Source organism: Stenella coeruleoalba, assembly GCF_951394435.1.
Source record: "Stenella coeruleoalba genome assembly, chromosome: 8".
Lineage (NCBI taxonomy): Eukaryota > Metazoa > Chordata > Mammalia > Artiodactyla > Delphinidae > Stenella > Stenella coeruleoalba.
Genome location: NC_137154.1, coordinates 58,471,588 through 58,487,307, shown reverse-complemented (window position 1 = coordinate 58,487,307; position 15,720 = coordinate 58,471,588). Strand labels below are relative to the sequence as shown.

The window sequence follows — 15,720 nt, the reverse complement described above, 5'->3', positions numbered from 1 at the left end:
AAGAAAGTATTCTAGAGCCCCTTTTTCTGGATTTTGTGATATTTGTGGTATTCACCACAAAACTTAATTTGTTATCAAATGTGTTATTTCTTTCAAAAATCTAAATAAATATCATTTTCAGGACTATTTTATCCTAATTAGTTTTATGCTCTTTCTTAAAGAGGGCCAGATCTCAAGCACTGCCTAAGTGTTAGGCCCTATAAAACTGGATCCATCTGTATTGTAAAATGATGGTTCTTTATATTTAGTTTTTTTGTTTGTTTTGTTTTGTGTGTCAATTTTGTTTTGTAATAGCGTTTAAAAAGTCGCAGTATTGATCTCTCTAATCCTTAGTCCTGGTTGGCTACACATCTGCAACTCAGATATTCCTATTTTTGTACAAGTCCACCATATACAAATCATCTTGTTTCATTCTTTCTTTTGCTTCTGCACACAATAATTCTGATAATAATAATTCATATATACATTTGTCACTTTGTTATGTTTGATTTTTTTTGAACATCTTTATTGGAGTATAATTGCTTTACAATGGTGTGTTAGTTTCTGCTTTATAACAAAGTGAATCAGTTATACATATGTCCCCATATCTCTTCCCTCTTGCATATCCCTCCCTCCCACCCTCCCTATCCCACCCCTCTAGGTGGTCACAAACCACTGAGCTGATCTCCCTGTGCTATGCGGCTGCTTTCGACTAGCTATCTATTTTACGTTTGGTAGTGTATATATGTCCATGCCACGCTCTCACTTTGTCCCAACTTACCCTTCCCCCCTCCCTGTATCCTCAAGTCCATTCTCTAGTAGGTCTGCATCTTTATTCCCATCTTGCCCCTAGATTCTTCATGACTTTTTTTTTTTACTTTCCATATATATGTGTTATCATACAGTATTTGTTTTTCTCTTTCTTAATTAATTTACTCTGTATGACGGACTCTAGGTCTATTCACCTCATTACAAATAACTCAATTTCGTTTCTTTTTATGGCTAAGTAATATTCCATTGTATATATGTGCCACATCTTCTTTATCCATTCATCTGTCGATGGACACTTAGGTTGCTTCAATGTCCTGGGTATTGTAAATACAGCAGCAATGAACAGTCTGGTACATGACTCTTTTTTAATTATGGTTTTCTCAGGGTATATGCCCAGTAGTGGGATTGCTGGGTCATATGGTAGTTCTATTTTTAGTTTTTTAAGGAACCTCCATACTGTTCTCCATACTGGCTGTATCAATTTACATTCCCACCAACAGTGCAAGAGTGTTTCCTTTTCTCCACACCCTCTCCAGCATTTGTTGTTTGTAGATTTTTTGATGATGGCCATTCTGACCGATGTGAGATGATATCTCATTGTAGTTTTGATTTGCATTTCTCTAATGATTAATGATGTTGAGCATTCTTCCATGTGTTTGTAGGCAATCTGCATACCTTCTTTGGAGAAATGTCTATTTAGGTCTTCTGCCCAGTTGTGGATTGGGTTGTTTGTTTTTTTGATACTGAGCTGCTTGTAAATTTTGGAGATTAATCCTTTGTCAGTTGCTTCATTTGCAAATATTTTCTCCCATTCTGAGGGTTGTCTTTTCGTCTTATGGTTTCCTTAGGTCCCATTTGTTTATCTTTGGTTTTATTTCCATTTCTCTAGGAGGTGGGTCAAAAAGGATCTTGCTGTGATTGATGTCATAGAGTGTTCGGCCTATGTTTTCCTCTAACAGTTTAATAGTGTCTGGCCTTACATTTAGGTCTTTAATCCATTTTGAGTTTATTTTTGTGTATGGTGCTAGGGAGTGTTCTAGCTTCATTCTTTTACATGTAGCTGTCCAGTTTTCCCAGCACCACTTATTGAAGAGGCTGCCTTTTCTCCACGGGATATTCTTGCATCCTTTATCAAAGACAAGGTGCCCATATGTGCGTGGGTTTATCTCTGGGCGTTCTACCTGTTCCATTGATCTATTTTTCTGTTTTTGTGCCAGTACCATAATGTCTTGATTACTGTAGCTTTGTAGTATAATCTGAAGTCAGGGAGTGTGATTCCTCCAGCTGCGTTTTCCTTTCTCAAAATTGCTTTGACTATACGGGGTCTTTTGTGTTTCCATAAAAATTGTGTAATTTTTTGTTCTACTTCTGTGAAAAATGTCATTGGTAGTTTGATAGGGATTGTGTTGAATCTGCAGATTGCTTTGGGTAGTATAGTAATTTTCACAATATTAATTCTTCCAGTCCAAGAACATGGTATATCTCTGCATCTGTTTATATCATCTTTAATTTCTTTCATCAGTGTCATAGTTTTCTGCATACAGGTCTTTTGTCTCCTTAGGTAGGTTTATTCCTAGGTATTTTATTCTTTTTGTTGCAGTGGTAAATGGCAGTGTTTCCTTAATTTCTTTTCAGATTTTTCATCATTAGTGTATAGGACTGCAAGAGATTTCTGGGCATTACTTTTGCATCTTCCTACTTTACCAAATTCATTGATTAGCTCTAGTAGTTTTCTGGTAATATCTTTAGGATTCCCTTTGTATAGTATCATGTCACCTGCAAACAGTGGCAATTTTACTTCTTCTTTTCTGATTTGGATTCTTTTTACTTCTTTTTCTTCTCTGATTCCTGTGGCTAAAACTTCCAAACCTATGTTGGAAAATAGCAGTGATGGTGGGCAACCTTGTCTTGTTCCTGAACTTACTGGAAATGGTTTCAGTTTTTCACTATAGAGAATGATGATGTGTAGGTTTGTCATATATTGCCTTTATTATGTTGAGTTAAGTTCGCTCTATGCCTACTTTGCTTTCTGGAGGGTTTTTATCATAAATGGGTGTTGAATTTTGTCAAAAGCTTTCTCTGCATCTATTGAGACGATCATATGGTTTTTCTCCTTCAATTTGTTAATATGGTGTATCACATTGATTGATTTGCATATATTGAAGAATCCTTGCATTCCTGGGATAAACCCCACTTGATCATGGTGTATGAACCTTTTAACGTGCTTTTGGATTCTGTTTGCTAGTATTTTGTTAAGGATTTTTGCATCTATGTTCATCAGTGATACTGGTCTGTAGTTTTCTTTCTTTTTCACATCTTTGCCTGGTTTTGGTATCAGTGTGATGGTGCCCATAGAAAGAGTTTGGGAGTGTTCCTCCCTCTGCTATATTTTGGAAGAGTTTGAGAAGGATAGGTGTTAGCTTTTCTGTAAATGTTTCCTAGAATGTTCCTGTGAAGCCATCTGGTCCTGGGCTTTTGTCTGTTGGAAGATTTTTCATCACTGTTTCAATTTCAGTGCTTGTGATTGGTCTGTTTATATTTTCTGTTTCTTCCTGGTTCAGTTCCGGAAGGTTGTGCTTTTCTTAGAATTTGTCCATTTCTTCCAGGTTGTCCATTTTATTGGCATATAGTTGCTTGTAGTAATCTCTCATTATCCTTTGTATTGCTACAGTGTCAGTTGTTACTTCTCCTTTTTCATTTCTAATTCTATTGATTTGAGTCTTCTCCCTTTTTTTCTTGATGTGTCTGGCTAATGGTTTATCAATTTTGTTTATCTTCTCAAAGAACCAGCTTTTACTTTTATTGGTCTTTACTATCGGTTCCTTCATTTCCTTTTCATCTATTTCTTAGCTGATCTTTATGATTTCTTTCTTTCTGATAACTTTGGGGGTATTTTTTTCTTCTTTCTCTAATTGCTTTAGGTGTAAGGTTAGGTTGCTTATTTGAGATGTTTCTTTTTCCTTAAGGTAGGATTGTGTTGCTGTAAACTTCCCTCTTAGAACTGCTTTTGCTGCATCCCATAGGTTTTGGTTTGTCATATTTTCATTGTCATTTGTTTCTGCATATTTTTTAATTTTGTCTTTGATTTCTTCAGTGATCTCTTGGTTATTAAGTAGTTTATTGTTTAGCCTCCATGTGTTTGTATTTTTTACAGATTTTTTCCTGTAATTGATATCTAGTCTCATAGCATTGTAGTTGGAAAAGATAATTGATACGTTTTCAATGTTCTTAAATTTACCAAGGCTTGATTTGTGACCCAAGGTATGATCTATCCTGGAGAATATTCCATGAGCACTTGAGAAGAATGTATATTCTGTTGTTTTTGGATGGAATGTCCTATAAATATCAAATCCATCTTGTTTAATCGATCATTTAAAGTTTGTGTTTCCTTATTTATTTTCATTTTGGATGATCTGTGCATTGGTGAAAGTGGGGTGTTAAAGTCCCCTACTATGATTGTGTTAGTGTCGATTTCCCCTTTTGTGGCTGTTATCATTTGCCTTATGTATTGAGGTGCTCCTCTGTTGGCTGCATAAATATTTACAATTGTTATATGTTCTTCTTGGATTGATCCCGTGATCATTATGTAGTGTCCTCCTTTGTCTCTTGTAATAGTCTTTGCTTTAAAGTCTATTTTGTCTGATATAAGAATTGCTATTCCAGCTTTCTTTTGATTTCCATTTGTATGGAATATCTTTTTCCAACCCCTCACTTTCATTCTGTATGCCCCCTGAGAGAGAGACCCTGAAGTGGGTCTCTTGTAGACAGCATATATACGGGTCTTGTTTTTGTATCCATTCAGCCAGAGTATGTCTTTTGGTGGGAGCATTTAATCCATTTACATTTAAGGTAGTTGTCTATATGTATGTTCCTATTACCATTTTCTTAACGGTTTTGCATTTGTTATTGTAGGTCTTTTCCTTCTCTTTCATTTCCTGCCTAGAGAAGTTCCTTTAGCCTTCGTTGTAAAGCTGGTTTGGTGGTGCTGTGTTCTCGTAGCTTTTGCTTGTCAGTAAAGGTTTTAATTTCTCTGTCAAATCTGAATGAGATCCTTGCTGGTAGAGTAATCTTGGTTTTAGGTTTTTCTCCTTCATCACTTTAAATATGTCCTGCCACTCCCTTCTGGCTTGCAGAGTTTCTGCTGAAAGATCAGCTGTTAAGCTATGGGGTTTCCCTTTTGTGTCAGTTGTTGTTTTTCCCTTGTTGCTTTTAATATTTTTCTGTGTATTTAATATTTGATAGTTTGATTAATATGTGTCTTGGCTTGTTTTTCCTTGGATTTATCCTGTATGGGACTCTCTGTGCTTCCTGGAGTTGATTACCTATTTCCTTTCCCATATTAGGGAAGTTTTCAACTATAATCTCTTCATTTATTTTCTCAGTCCCTTTCTTTTTCTCTTCCTCTTCTGGGACCCCTATAATTCAAATGTTGGTACATTTAATATTGTCCCAGAATTCCCTAGACTGTCCTCAATTCTCTTCATTCTTTTTTCTTTATTCTGGTCTGCAGTAGTTATTTGCACTATTTTATCTTCCAGTTCACTTATCCGTTCTTGTGCCTCAGTTATTCTGCTATTGATCCCTTTTAGAGAATTTTTAATTTCATTTATTGTGCTGTTAATCACTGTTTGTTTGCTCTTCAGTTTTTCTAGGTCCTTGTTAAATGTTTCTTGTATTTCATCATTGTATTTCCAAGGTTTTGGATCATCTTTACTATCATTATTCTGAATTCTTTTTCAGGTAGACTGCCTATTTCCTCTTCATTTCTTAGTTCTGGTGGCTTTTTGCCTTGCTGCTTCATCTGCTGTGTGTTTCTCTGTCTTCTCATTTTGCTTAACTTACTATGTTTTGGGGTGTCCTTTTCGCAGGCTGCAGGTTCGTAGTTCCTGTTGTTTTTGGTGTCTGTCCCCAGTGGCTAAGCTTAGTTCAGTGGGTTGTGTAGGCTTCCTGGTGAAGGGGACCAGTGCCTGTGTTCTGGTGGATGAGGCCGGATCTTGTCTTTCTGGTGGGGAGGTCCACGTCTGGTTGTGTGTTTTAGAGTGTCTGTGGCCTTATTATGATTTTAGGCAGCCTCTCTGCTAATGGGTGGGGTTGTGTTCCTGTTTTGCTAGTTGTTTGGCATAGGGTGTCTAGCGCTGTAGCTTGCTGGTCGTTGAGTGGAGTTGGGTCTTGGCGTTGAGATGGAGATCTCTGAGAGATTTTTGCCGTTTCATATTACGTGGACTTGGGAGGTCTCTTGTGGACCAGTGTGCTGAACTTGGCTCCCCCACCTCAGAGGCACAGCCCTGACGCCTGGCTGGAGCACAAAGAGCCTGTCATCCACACGGCTCAGAATAAAAGGTAGAAAAAATAAAGAAAGAAAGAAGAAGATAAAATAAAAGTTATTAAAATAAAAAATAATTATTAAGAAAAAAATTTTTTAAGTAAAAAAAAAAAAACGGACAGACAGAACCCTAGGACAAATGGTAAAAGTAAAGCTATACAGACAAAATCACACACAGAAGCATACACATACACACTCACAAAAAGACAAAAAGGGAAAAAAAAAATATATCGTTGCACCCAAAGTCCACATCCTCAATTTGGGATGATTCGTTGTCTATTCATGTATTCCACAGATGCAGGTACATGAAGTTGATTGTGGAGATTTAATATGCTACTCCTGAGGCTGCTGGGAGAGATTTCCCTTTCTCTTCTTTGTTCACTCAGCTCCTGGGGCTCAGCTTTGGATTTGGCCCCGCCTCTGCATGTAGGTCGCCTGAGGGCATCTGTTCTTCGCTCAGACAGGACACCGTTAAAAGAGCAGCTGTTTCGCTGCCCCGGCTCGCTCAGGCCGCGGGGGAGGGAGGGGTACGAATGCGGAGCGAGGCTGCGGCGGAAAGGCCGACATGACGTTGCACCCGCCTGAGGCGTGCCGTGCGTTCTCCCGCGGAAGTTGTCGCTGGTTAACTGGACCTTGGGAGTGGCGGGCTGCGTACGTTCCCGGGAGGGGAGGTGGGGAGAGTGACTTGTATCTGCACACAGGCTCCTTGGTGGCGGAAGCAGCAGCCTTAGCGTCTCATGCCCGTCTCTGGGGTCCACGCTGACAGCCACGGCTCACGCCCGTCTCTGGAGCTCCTTTAAGCGGCGCTCTTAATCCCCTCTCCTTGCGCACCAGGAAACAAAGAGGCAGTAAAAATTCTCTTGCGTCTCCGGCAGCTCCAGACTTTTTCCCGGACTCCCTCCCGGCTGGGTTCACGCCGCCAGTCCTCTCCCTGGGATCGACCTTCGAAGCTCGAGCCTCAGCTCCCAGCCCCCGCCCGCCCCGGCAGGTGAGTAGACAAGCCTCTCGGGCTGGTGAGTGCTGGTCGGCACCGCTCCTCTGTGCGGGAATCTCTCCGCTTTGCCCTCTGCACCCCTGTGGCTGCGCTCTCCTCCGCGGCACCGAAGCTCCCCCCCCTCCACCACCCGCAGCCTCCGCCTGCGAAGGGGCTTCTAGAGTGTGGAAACCGTTCCTCCTTCACAGCTCCCTCCCACTGGTGCAGGTCCCGTCCCTATTCTTTTGTCTCTGTTATTCTTTTGCCCTAACCAGGTATGTGGGGAGTTTCTTGCCTTTGGGGAGGTCTGAGGTCTTCTGCCAGAGTTCAGTGGGTGTTCTGTAGGAGTTGTTCCACATGTAGACGTATTTCTGATGTATTTGTGGTGAGGAAGGTGATCTCGCCTCTTACTCTTTCGCCATCTTGAAGCTCCTTCTATTAGTTTGATATTTTAAATTTATGAATCATATGCCAAGCTCACAATTATACCCACTAAGAAGTTTTCACATCTATACCTTTTCTTTCCCCAAACCACTACCTCATGTCCATAGCTCATTTGCTCACATGTGGATTATTTCAGTGACCTACTAATGGGACTCTCAGCCATTAATTTTTTGTTTGTTTTAAGTTTGATTCTGATCACATCACTTTTCTGTTGAAAATCCTTCTGTGATTTCAAATTGCCTTCTAGTTACAGTCAACATCCTTTAGTGTGGCATGTCAGACTTCAGATTATATGAACTTAAATTTCCTCATGATCTCTGAGCCCACACCAGGAACTCTCCCATTTAAGCCCTCCAGGAAACTTTTAATTTCTCAATATAGTCAGAGTTCTCCCAGGTTCATAGCTGTGTTCCATTTCCTCTTCTGCACATGTCCTTCTTCACCTACACTCCCAAACACATATGAAAGTGACCCATTTTAAATAAATCCCTCTATGTACTATCCCCTCGACTTCCCACACCCCTATATTAAGAAGTGGCTTCCTCTCCTTTCAACTCCCATAGCTTTTTTCCTCACGTTTGCTTATAAGTTTTGGCATGTTTTGAGGTTTATTATTCTTACTTGCATTCATAGTTAGTTTCCCTTCTTGGATTTTTAATTTCTCTGTGGTGAGGTTTGTAATCATTGCATTGCTTAGTTTTTTGCTAATTATAGATGCCCAGCAATTGGCTTTGAAGGAAACACATACTACTTAAGCAGTTGCATGTATATAAAAATTTAGTGTTGAAATCAGCAAAAAAAAAAATGGTATCTTCCTTAGATCCGATAGAAAGGGGCTTTTTGTTCCCCCCGCTTTATTGGTATAACTGACAAAGTTTGGGCTTTTCCCCCTCAACTTTATTCAAGTAAAATTGACAAAAAATAATGGTATGTATTTAGGATGTAAAACATTATGATTTAATATATGTTGACATTGTGAAATGATTACCCAATCGAGCTTGTTAATACATCCATCACCTCACATATTTACCTCTTTGTGTGTCTGTGTGTGTGTGTGTGTGTGTGTGTGTGTGTGTGATGAGAATACTTAAGATCTAATGACTTAGCAAATTTCATGTATACAATGTAGTATTATTAACTATAATTACTGTGCTGTACGTTAGGTCCCTGAACTTATTCATCTTACAATCGAAAATTTGTACCCTTTGACCAATATCTCCTTATTTTCTACCCCACCCCCAGTCCCTGGCAACCACTGTTCTACTCTCTGCTTCTATGAATTTGACTTTTTTAGATTCCACATGTCAGTGAGATCATACAGTATTTGTCATGCTGTGTCTGGATTTTACTTAGCATATGTCCTCTAGATTCATGCATTTTGTGGAAAATGGCAGGATTTCTTTCTTTTTTTAAGGCTGAATAACATTCCATAGTGTGTGTGTGTGTGTGTGTATGTGTGTGTGTGTGTAGATATAGTGAATAGTGCTTCTACAAACATGAGAGCACACATATGTCTTAGAGATACTGATTTCATTTCCTCTGGATATATACCCAGAAATGAGGTTGTTGGTTTATAAGAAAACTGTAAGACACTGAAGAAAAAAATTGAAGAACACACACATAAATGGAAAGTATCCTGTGTTCATGCTTTGGGAGAGCTAATAATATTAAAATATTCATACTACCCAAAGCAATCTACAGATTCACTGAATATTTCAGAGGCATTTTTCACAGAAATAGAAAAAAAAAATCCTAAAATTTGTGTGGAACCACAAAAGACCCTAAGTAGCCAAAGCAATCTTGTGACAGAAAGCAAAGCTATAGGAATCACACTCCCTGATTTCAAATCACTTTACAAAGCTATTGTAATAAAAAATGCATAGTCTTGGCATAAAAACAGACACAGAAAAATGAACAAATAGAAAGCCTTAAAATAAACCCACACATATACAGTCAACTAATCTTTGACAAGAGTGCCAAGAATACACAATGTGGAAGGGATAGTCTCTTTAATAAATGGTGTTGGTCAGAATATATATTCACATGCTAAAGAATGAAGTTAGACCATTATCTTAAGCCACACACACAAAGTAACTCAAAATGGATCAAAGACTTAATTGTAAGACCTGAAACTGGAAAACTCTTAGAACAAAATATGGAGACAAAGCTCACTGACATGGGTCTTGGCAGTACTTTTTTTTTTTTTTTTTTTTGTATATAACACCAAAAGCACAGGAAACAAAACCAGAAATAAACAAGTGGGACCACATCAAACTAAAAAGCTTTTGCACAGCAAAGAAAACAATCAACAAAATAGAAGGCAACCTATGGAATGTGAGAAAATAATTACAAACCATATATCTCATAACAGATTAATATCCAAAATATACATGGAACTTCTACAACTCAATACCAAAAATAAAACAAAATGAATAACAACAACAACAACAAATTAAATAACCTGATTAAAAAATGGGCAAAGAACTTGAATAGACATTTTTCCAAAGAAGACGTACACTGGCCAACAGGTGTATGAGAAGGCTTAAAATCACTAGTATCAGAAAAAATGCAGATCAAAGCCATAATGAATAATCACCTCACACCTGTCCACATGGCTACCTAGATAGGTGAGATGTGTAGGGAGGGAGGTTCAAGAGGGAGGGGATATATGTATCACATAGCTGATTCACTTCATTGTACAGAAGAAACTAACACAACATTGTAAAGTAATTATACTCCAATAAAAAAAAACATAAATCTGAATAGCTAAATGTCAAACTAATGTACAAATAAAACTCTGAGTATAAGAAAAAGATAAGAGATAAGCATTGGTGAGATTGTGAAGAAAAGGAAACACTTCTACACTGCTGGTGGGAATTTAAATTGGTATAGCCACTATGGAAAGCAGTATGGAGGTCCCTCAAAAACTTAAAAATAGGAAGGTTTTTAATGGCAATATAAAAAATCTTGTTAGAAAACTGGTTTTCTAACAATATTTGGACACATTTCTGGAGTATTTCTATTTAAATGACTTGCCATAAGAAACATTATTCAGTTTACATACTTTAAAAAAATCTGTTCTCTTGTTTGAGACTCCAAGAATCCTATGAGTTAAATGTAATTTCCAATTTTATATATGGGAGGTTTAGAGAATTATCTAAAATCAAACAAATAGAATCAGTAGGGGCCAAAATCTCCATCTTTTGCATCAAATCCTCGTTTTGTTCTACTTAGAATAAACGTTGCTATTATCCTCAGAATTCTCTCCTTGTGCCATTTTTATGTAAAACCATGCTCCTTCCTTCATTTGTTTTTTTTATTCCTTCTTTCCTTCCTTCCTCTAAATATTTATAATTAATTGATATTTACAAAGTACTCTAATATGCAGCATATTTAATCCCCATGATGACACTGTGTGAGTAAATTTTATACTAAGAAAACTGAATCTTTCTGATTTTAAGTAACTAGATCAGAATCATACTGATAAGAATTATTGTAATCTCTTCTTGGATCTGAGTCTCTTCACTACAAATAGCATGCTGTTTCCACCAAATTCTTGGTGATTTCCAAGACCTTACTAACGTGGAAGAAATAACTCTGTTATCTACTCTTTCAGTAAATATTTATGGTCTCCCATAAACCTGACAGTGTGATGAATGGATGTGTAGTTTACATGGATATACATACAGGTTTTTTTTTTTTTGGTAAATGCTTTTCTAATTTGGTAAGTGGAAGTGAGATCATGAGAAAAGAATACTCAAATAAGTAAAATATAGAATAAAAAGGGGAAACTCATAAAGACAAAATAGAAATTCAAATATAATTCAATAATAATGATGTAAACATATATGCCAAATATGTTTGATATTTGAAATTTGACTTTGAAAAGCCTAGACAAAATGAATACATTCTCAAAATACATATAATGCTAAACCTGGCACAAATAGAAATTCAAAATTTGAGTAGACTAATAACCATTAAATTTTTTGAAAACATCATCAACCATCTCAACAATCCACACCGTAAAAGAAGATAAATGATATAGTTTCAGTAATGTCATATGAGAGTTCTAAGAAATATTTTTAAGGAGATAATTTTATACAATCTGTTTCATAATATAAAAATTAAGGAAAATCTATTAAGTTTTTCATGAGGCTGGAATAGCCTTGAGTTCCATAATAAAATAAAGACAGTATATAAAAGAAAAGTATAGTCTTATTTCATTTAAATATTATACTACTACATCTGTGTATGAAAAATACATTTTCCCCAGAAATGCAAGATTTTTTAAAATCGCAAAATCTGTCAACATGAATGCCATTTTAATTAACTAAAAGAGAAAAATCATATGACAGTACCAACAGATGTAGCAAAAGTATTTGATCAAGTTTATTACCTATTTATATTGAAATGTTTTTACTGCTAATAATGGATTATAGCTTCCTTAACTCAATCAAGACTATATATGAAATCATAGAGTAGGTATCGAATTCATTGGACAAACTTTGACTCATTCCCTTTAAGATTATGAAGGAGAGAAACCTGGTATGACTGCCACCAGAAGTTTTTACAACTTTAATAAGAAAAGTAAAAGATATAAAAGGCATAAGAATAGGAAACAGAGACAAAACCTCTATTTCACATGTTATCCATCAAAAATCAAACAGAATCTACTTATACACCATTAAAACCAATAAGAAAATTAAGCAAGATGTTCAAATACAAGACACTAAAAAATCAATGTGTTTATCCTTACCAAATATAAAAAGTTGAAAAAATAAAAAAATTTAGAGGGGCAAAAAAGGATACTGCCCAAAAACCAATAAAACTACAAATTACCTAAGAATTAGCCTGGCAAAGTCTGTATATTTGGGGCAATAATTAGATGGAGATAATCTAGTTGTCTTGTGCTAGAAGAATAGCTAATTATGGAAGACATTTGCTGTGTAATACTATGCTGGCATTGAGAAACAATGAACTAGAGAGACGAACAGTAACATAGTGTTGGGGCAAACATAAGTAATAGAATGAAACATATAGCATAAAGTTCTTTATGTAATGAAAAATATATGTCTAAAAAATCATCTGAAAACATATATTAAATTTATTAGAGCAGGTACCTATGGTGAAGAGGATAGGAATGGAGGTATCAGAGATGATAGGAAAAGAAACAAACCAAGATGCTATAAAAATAATAAACTTCTGTAAATGGAGTGATGATAAAGAGCTCAACATTGTTTCACGATTAACCTAATTCACTGCATCTGAGTTTCGAATAAAGACAAAGAAAAACAAAAATTCCTAGGAACTTTCCCTCAATGTTTAATGATTAAAACTCAACAAGGAACATCACAGCTCATCAAATACACCATCCTCTTGTTTAATAGATGAGAAGATTTAACCCCAGAGGGATTCACTCAGTTGTCAAGTTCACACATCGTTAATGATTGGTCTTCCAGTTCGCAGTTGTGCTCTCTTTTCTGTCCTGTGTGACCTTTCTGCTTGAGGAATGCTCTTACCATAAAAGTGCCATCCTTTGGTGCCCTCAACGAATTTACATTTCCAACTTCGTTAAATAAAATGCCACCCACCATTTATCTGAGTTAAATGATTCTTTCATTGCACTGCAGAGGATTCAGTTATGAGAGTATGATTGAAAAAATAGTCTGGAACAAAAAGAAATGCATGAGCAAGTATGTGAAGGATCAATTATCTAACGAAAACAACTCTGTTAATCACCTGAATGGAAACAGTAAAAAGTTTTAGGAAAGAGTTATTTTTTTCTGAATTGAGTCTTATGGTAAAGTGGTTTTAATCTGTGCAGGACTTTTGCAGCCAAAGCCCACAAGTCCTTGAGCTAATTTACTTTTTGACACTGCATGTGTCTAAGGACAGTATTTGAGGTACCATCTCAACTTGTTACCCATTACAGCTCTAATCCATTATTGTCTACCTTCTTTAAACAAAACAAAACAAATGTATTAATTACTTACTGATTCAATAGAGGTCATTACTATTAATTTTAGTGAGAGCTACTATTTATTCAGCACTTAAACTGTCTCAGACATTTTAATAAACATGGCATGAAATCATGCTGACCATTGGATAGATGAGAAAAATGAGCCTCAGGGCAGTTTCGTAACTTGCCCATCATCAGATGAATTAGTGATAGAGTTAGACCTTCAACCCAAATCCAAAGCCTTATTCTACACAATATAATACATATTCTAATACTGATCAGAGATATTGCAGATGCCTATCAAAACATGTCTGGCCTTTCCTGATGCAACAGTGGAGGTGCATTTCCTACATCTGAAGAATCAGTTTAAAATGCAACTGAATTTATCTACAGGGAAATGAGTGCAATACTACTCTGCCACAATTGCAAAGTAACTTAAACGGTATTCACAGCATTGCTGATCTGTGTAACATGAGGCCCTGATGTTTCTAGCACCAGCAAGATATTCAAAAGGCAATACTAATGATTAAAAAGGTACCAGACAACCACTTTTGTGTCCCAAGGGATGCCATTTATCGAAGAGGATATAAAGGGGCATAAACTTAAGGTCAAAGCTGAAGTATTCAAACCAGATATATTGCCAGGAAAAGAGAGCTGACTCCATAACAGAGATCCGTCAAGCAGAAAAATAAAGGGACATTTTACGAAGAGGGGCTGTTGGCTAGTGACTGGCATTCACCTTGGTGTTGTATCCATGTCTTTCAACTTCCTGTGATTGGTGTTGGTGAAGGCCATTGAAAAAAGTTGCTGCAATGAGGAACTCTTTTCAGTGTTTGGAGGGCACAAAATATGGCTCCACAAGACAGACTTTGTATTATGGCTTAGTAACTTTTTAATTGTTAGACCCTGGGAAATATTTTAAAATTCTCTGAAGCTCAGTTTTCTCTGCAGTAAAATGGAGTAATAAATAATGCTTACTGACTTTTTAAAATTCTGCATCTAAGATGAATCAGAGTATGTAATCTTATACAATTGTTTTCTTAAATTTACCCTCTATTGTTACGGACAGTATCAGTGATGCCACTAAAATGATGTGATAACTGGGGAATAGGAAGAACAGAAAATAGCTCTGACAAAATATTCAAATAGAACAAAACTTTAAAAAATTCTTTGTGAGACTGACAACACCAAATCTTTTTTCTGAAACACACCAAGGGCTGATGAAGAAATGGCTATGAACTAAGGTTGTGTGGTGTAGGTAATAATGCTATAACAGGCCATATCGACTGAGCTTGAGGTAGAATTCTCTTAAATGTGGATTTAACCCTCGACTGACCACCCTCCTAATAGTCAAAGAATATTCCAGAAAGTTAAGTCATAAAATTGTAGGTGGCACCTGAATGGGTTCTAAGTGGCTAATAGGGGAAGTATTTGAACCATGTCTGAAAGTCGTTCAGATAAGTACTGCTATGTCTGACAAACTGTGGAGTTGGTGGGATGAAGGAGGCGCATGGCTGCAGGGCTCTAAAGAAAATCACCTCAGGAAAGGTAGAAACTCATGCTGAATTGCATGGCCCAAGTAATAGGATCTGGGAGTCAGAGATAAAAGGTGAGGCTGACTATGGAGAACAGTATGGAGGTTCCTTAAAAAACTAAAAAGAGAACTACCATATGACCCAGCAATCCTACTACTGGGCATATACCCTGAGAAAACCATAATTCAAAAAGAGACATGTACCACAATGTTCATTGCAGCACTATTTACAATAGCCCGGAGATGGAAGCAACCTAAATGTCCATCGACAGATGAATGAATAAAGATGTGGTACATATATACAATGGAATATTACTCAGCCATAAAAAGAAACAAAATTGAGTTATTTGTAGTGAGGTGGATGGACCTAGTATCTGTCATACAGAGTGAAGTAAGTCAGAAAGAGAAAAACAAATACCGTATGCTAACACATGTATATGGAATATAAAAAAAAAAGGTTATGAAGAACCTAGGGGCAGGACAGGAATAAAGACGAAGATGTAGAGAGTGGACTTGAGGACATGGGGAGGGGGAAGGGTCAGTTGGGATGAAGTGAGAGAGTGGCATGGACATATATACACTACCAAATGTAAAATAAATAGCTAGTGGGAAGCAGCTGCATCGCACAGAGGGGTCAGCTTGGTGCTGTGTGACCACCTAGAGAGGTGGGATAGGGAGGGTGGGAGGGAGATGCAAGAGGGGGGAGATATGGGGATATATGTATATGTATAGCTGAT

General features: G+C 37.0%; 1 protein-coding gene across 1 annotated transcript in view; it reads left to right on the top strand.

Moving 5' to 3' along the window:
- The window catches only part of TENM4 (teneurin transmembrane protein 4), a 2,953,681-nt gene that overhangs the window by 319,775 nt on the left and 2,618,186 nt on the right, over positions 1 to 15,720 (top strand). Inside the window, exon 2 of the mRNA XM_079930721.1 lies at positions 6,949 to 7,061. The gene's annotated coding sequence lies outside the window, so the exon portion shown is untranslated. The remainder of the gene's footprint in view (positions 1 to 6,948; positions 7,062 to 15,720) is intronic.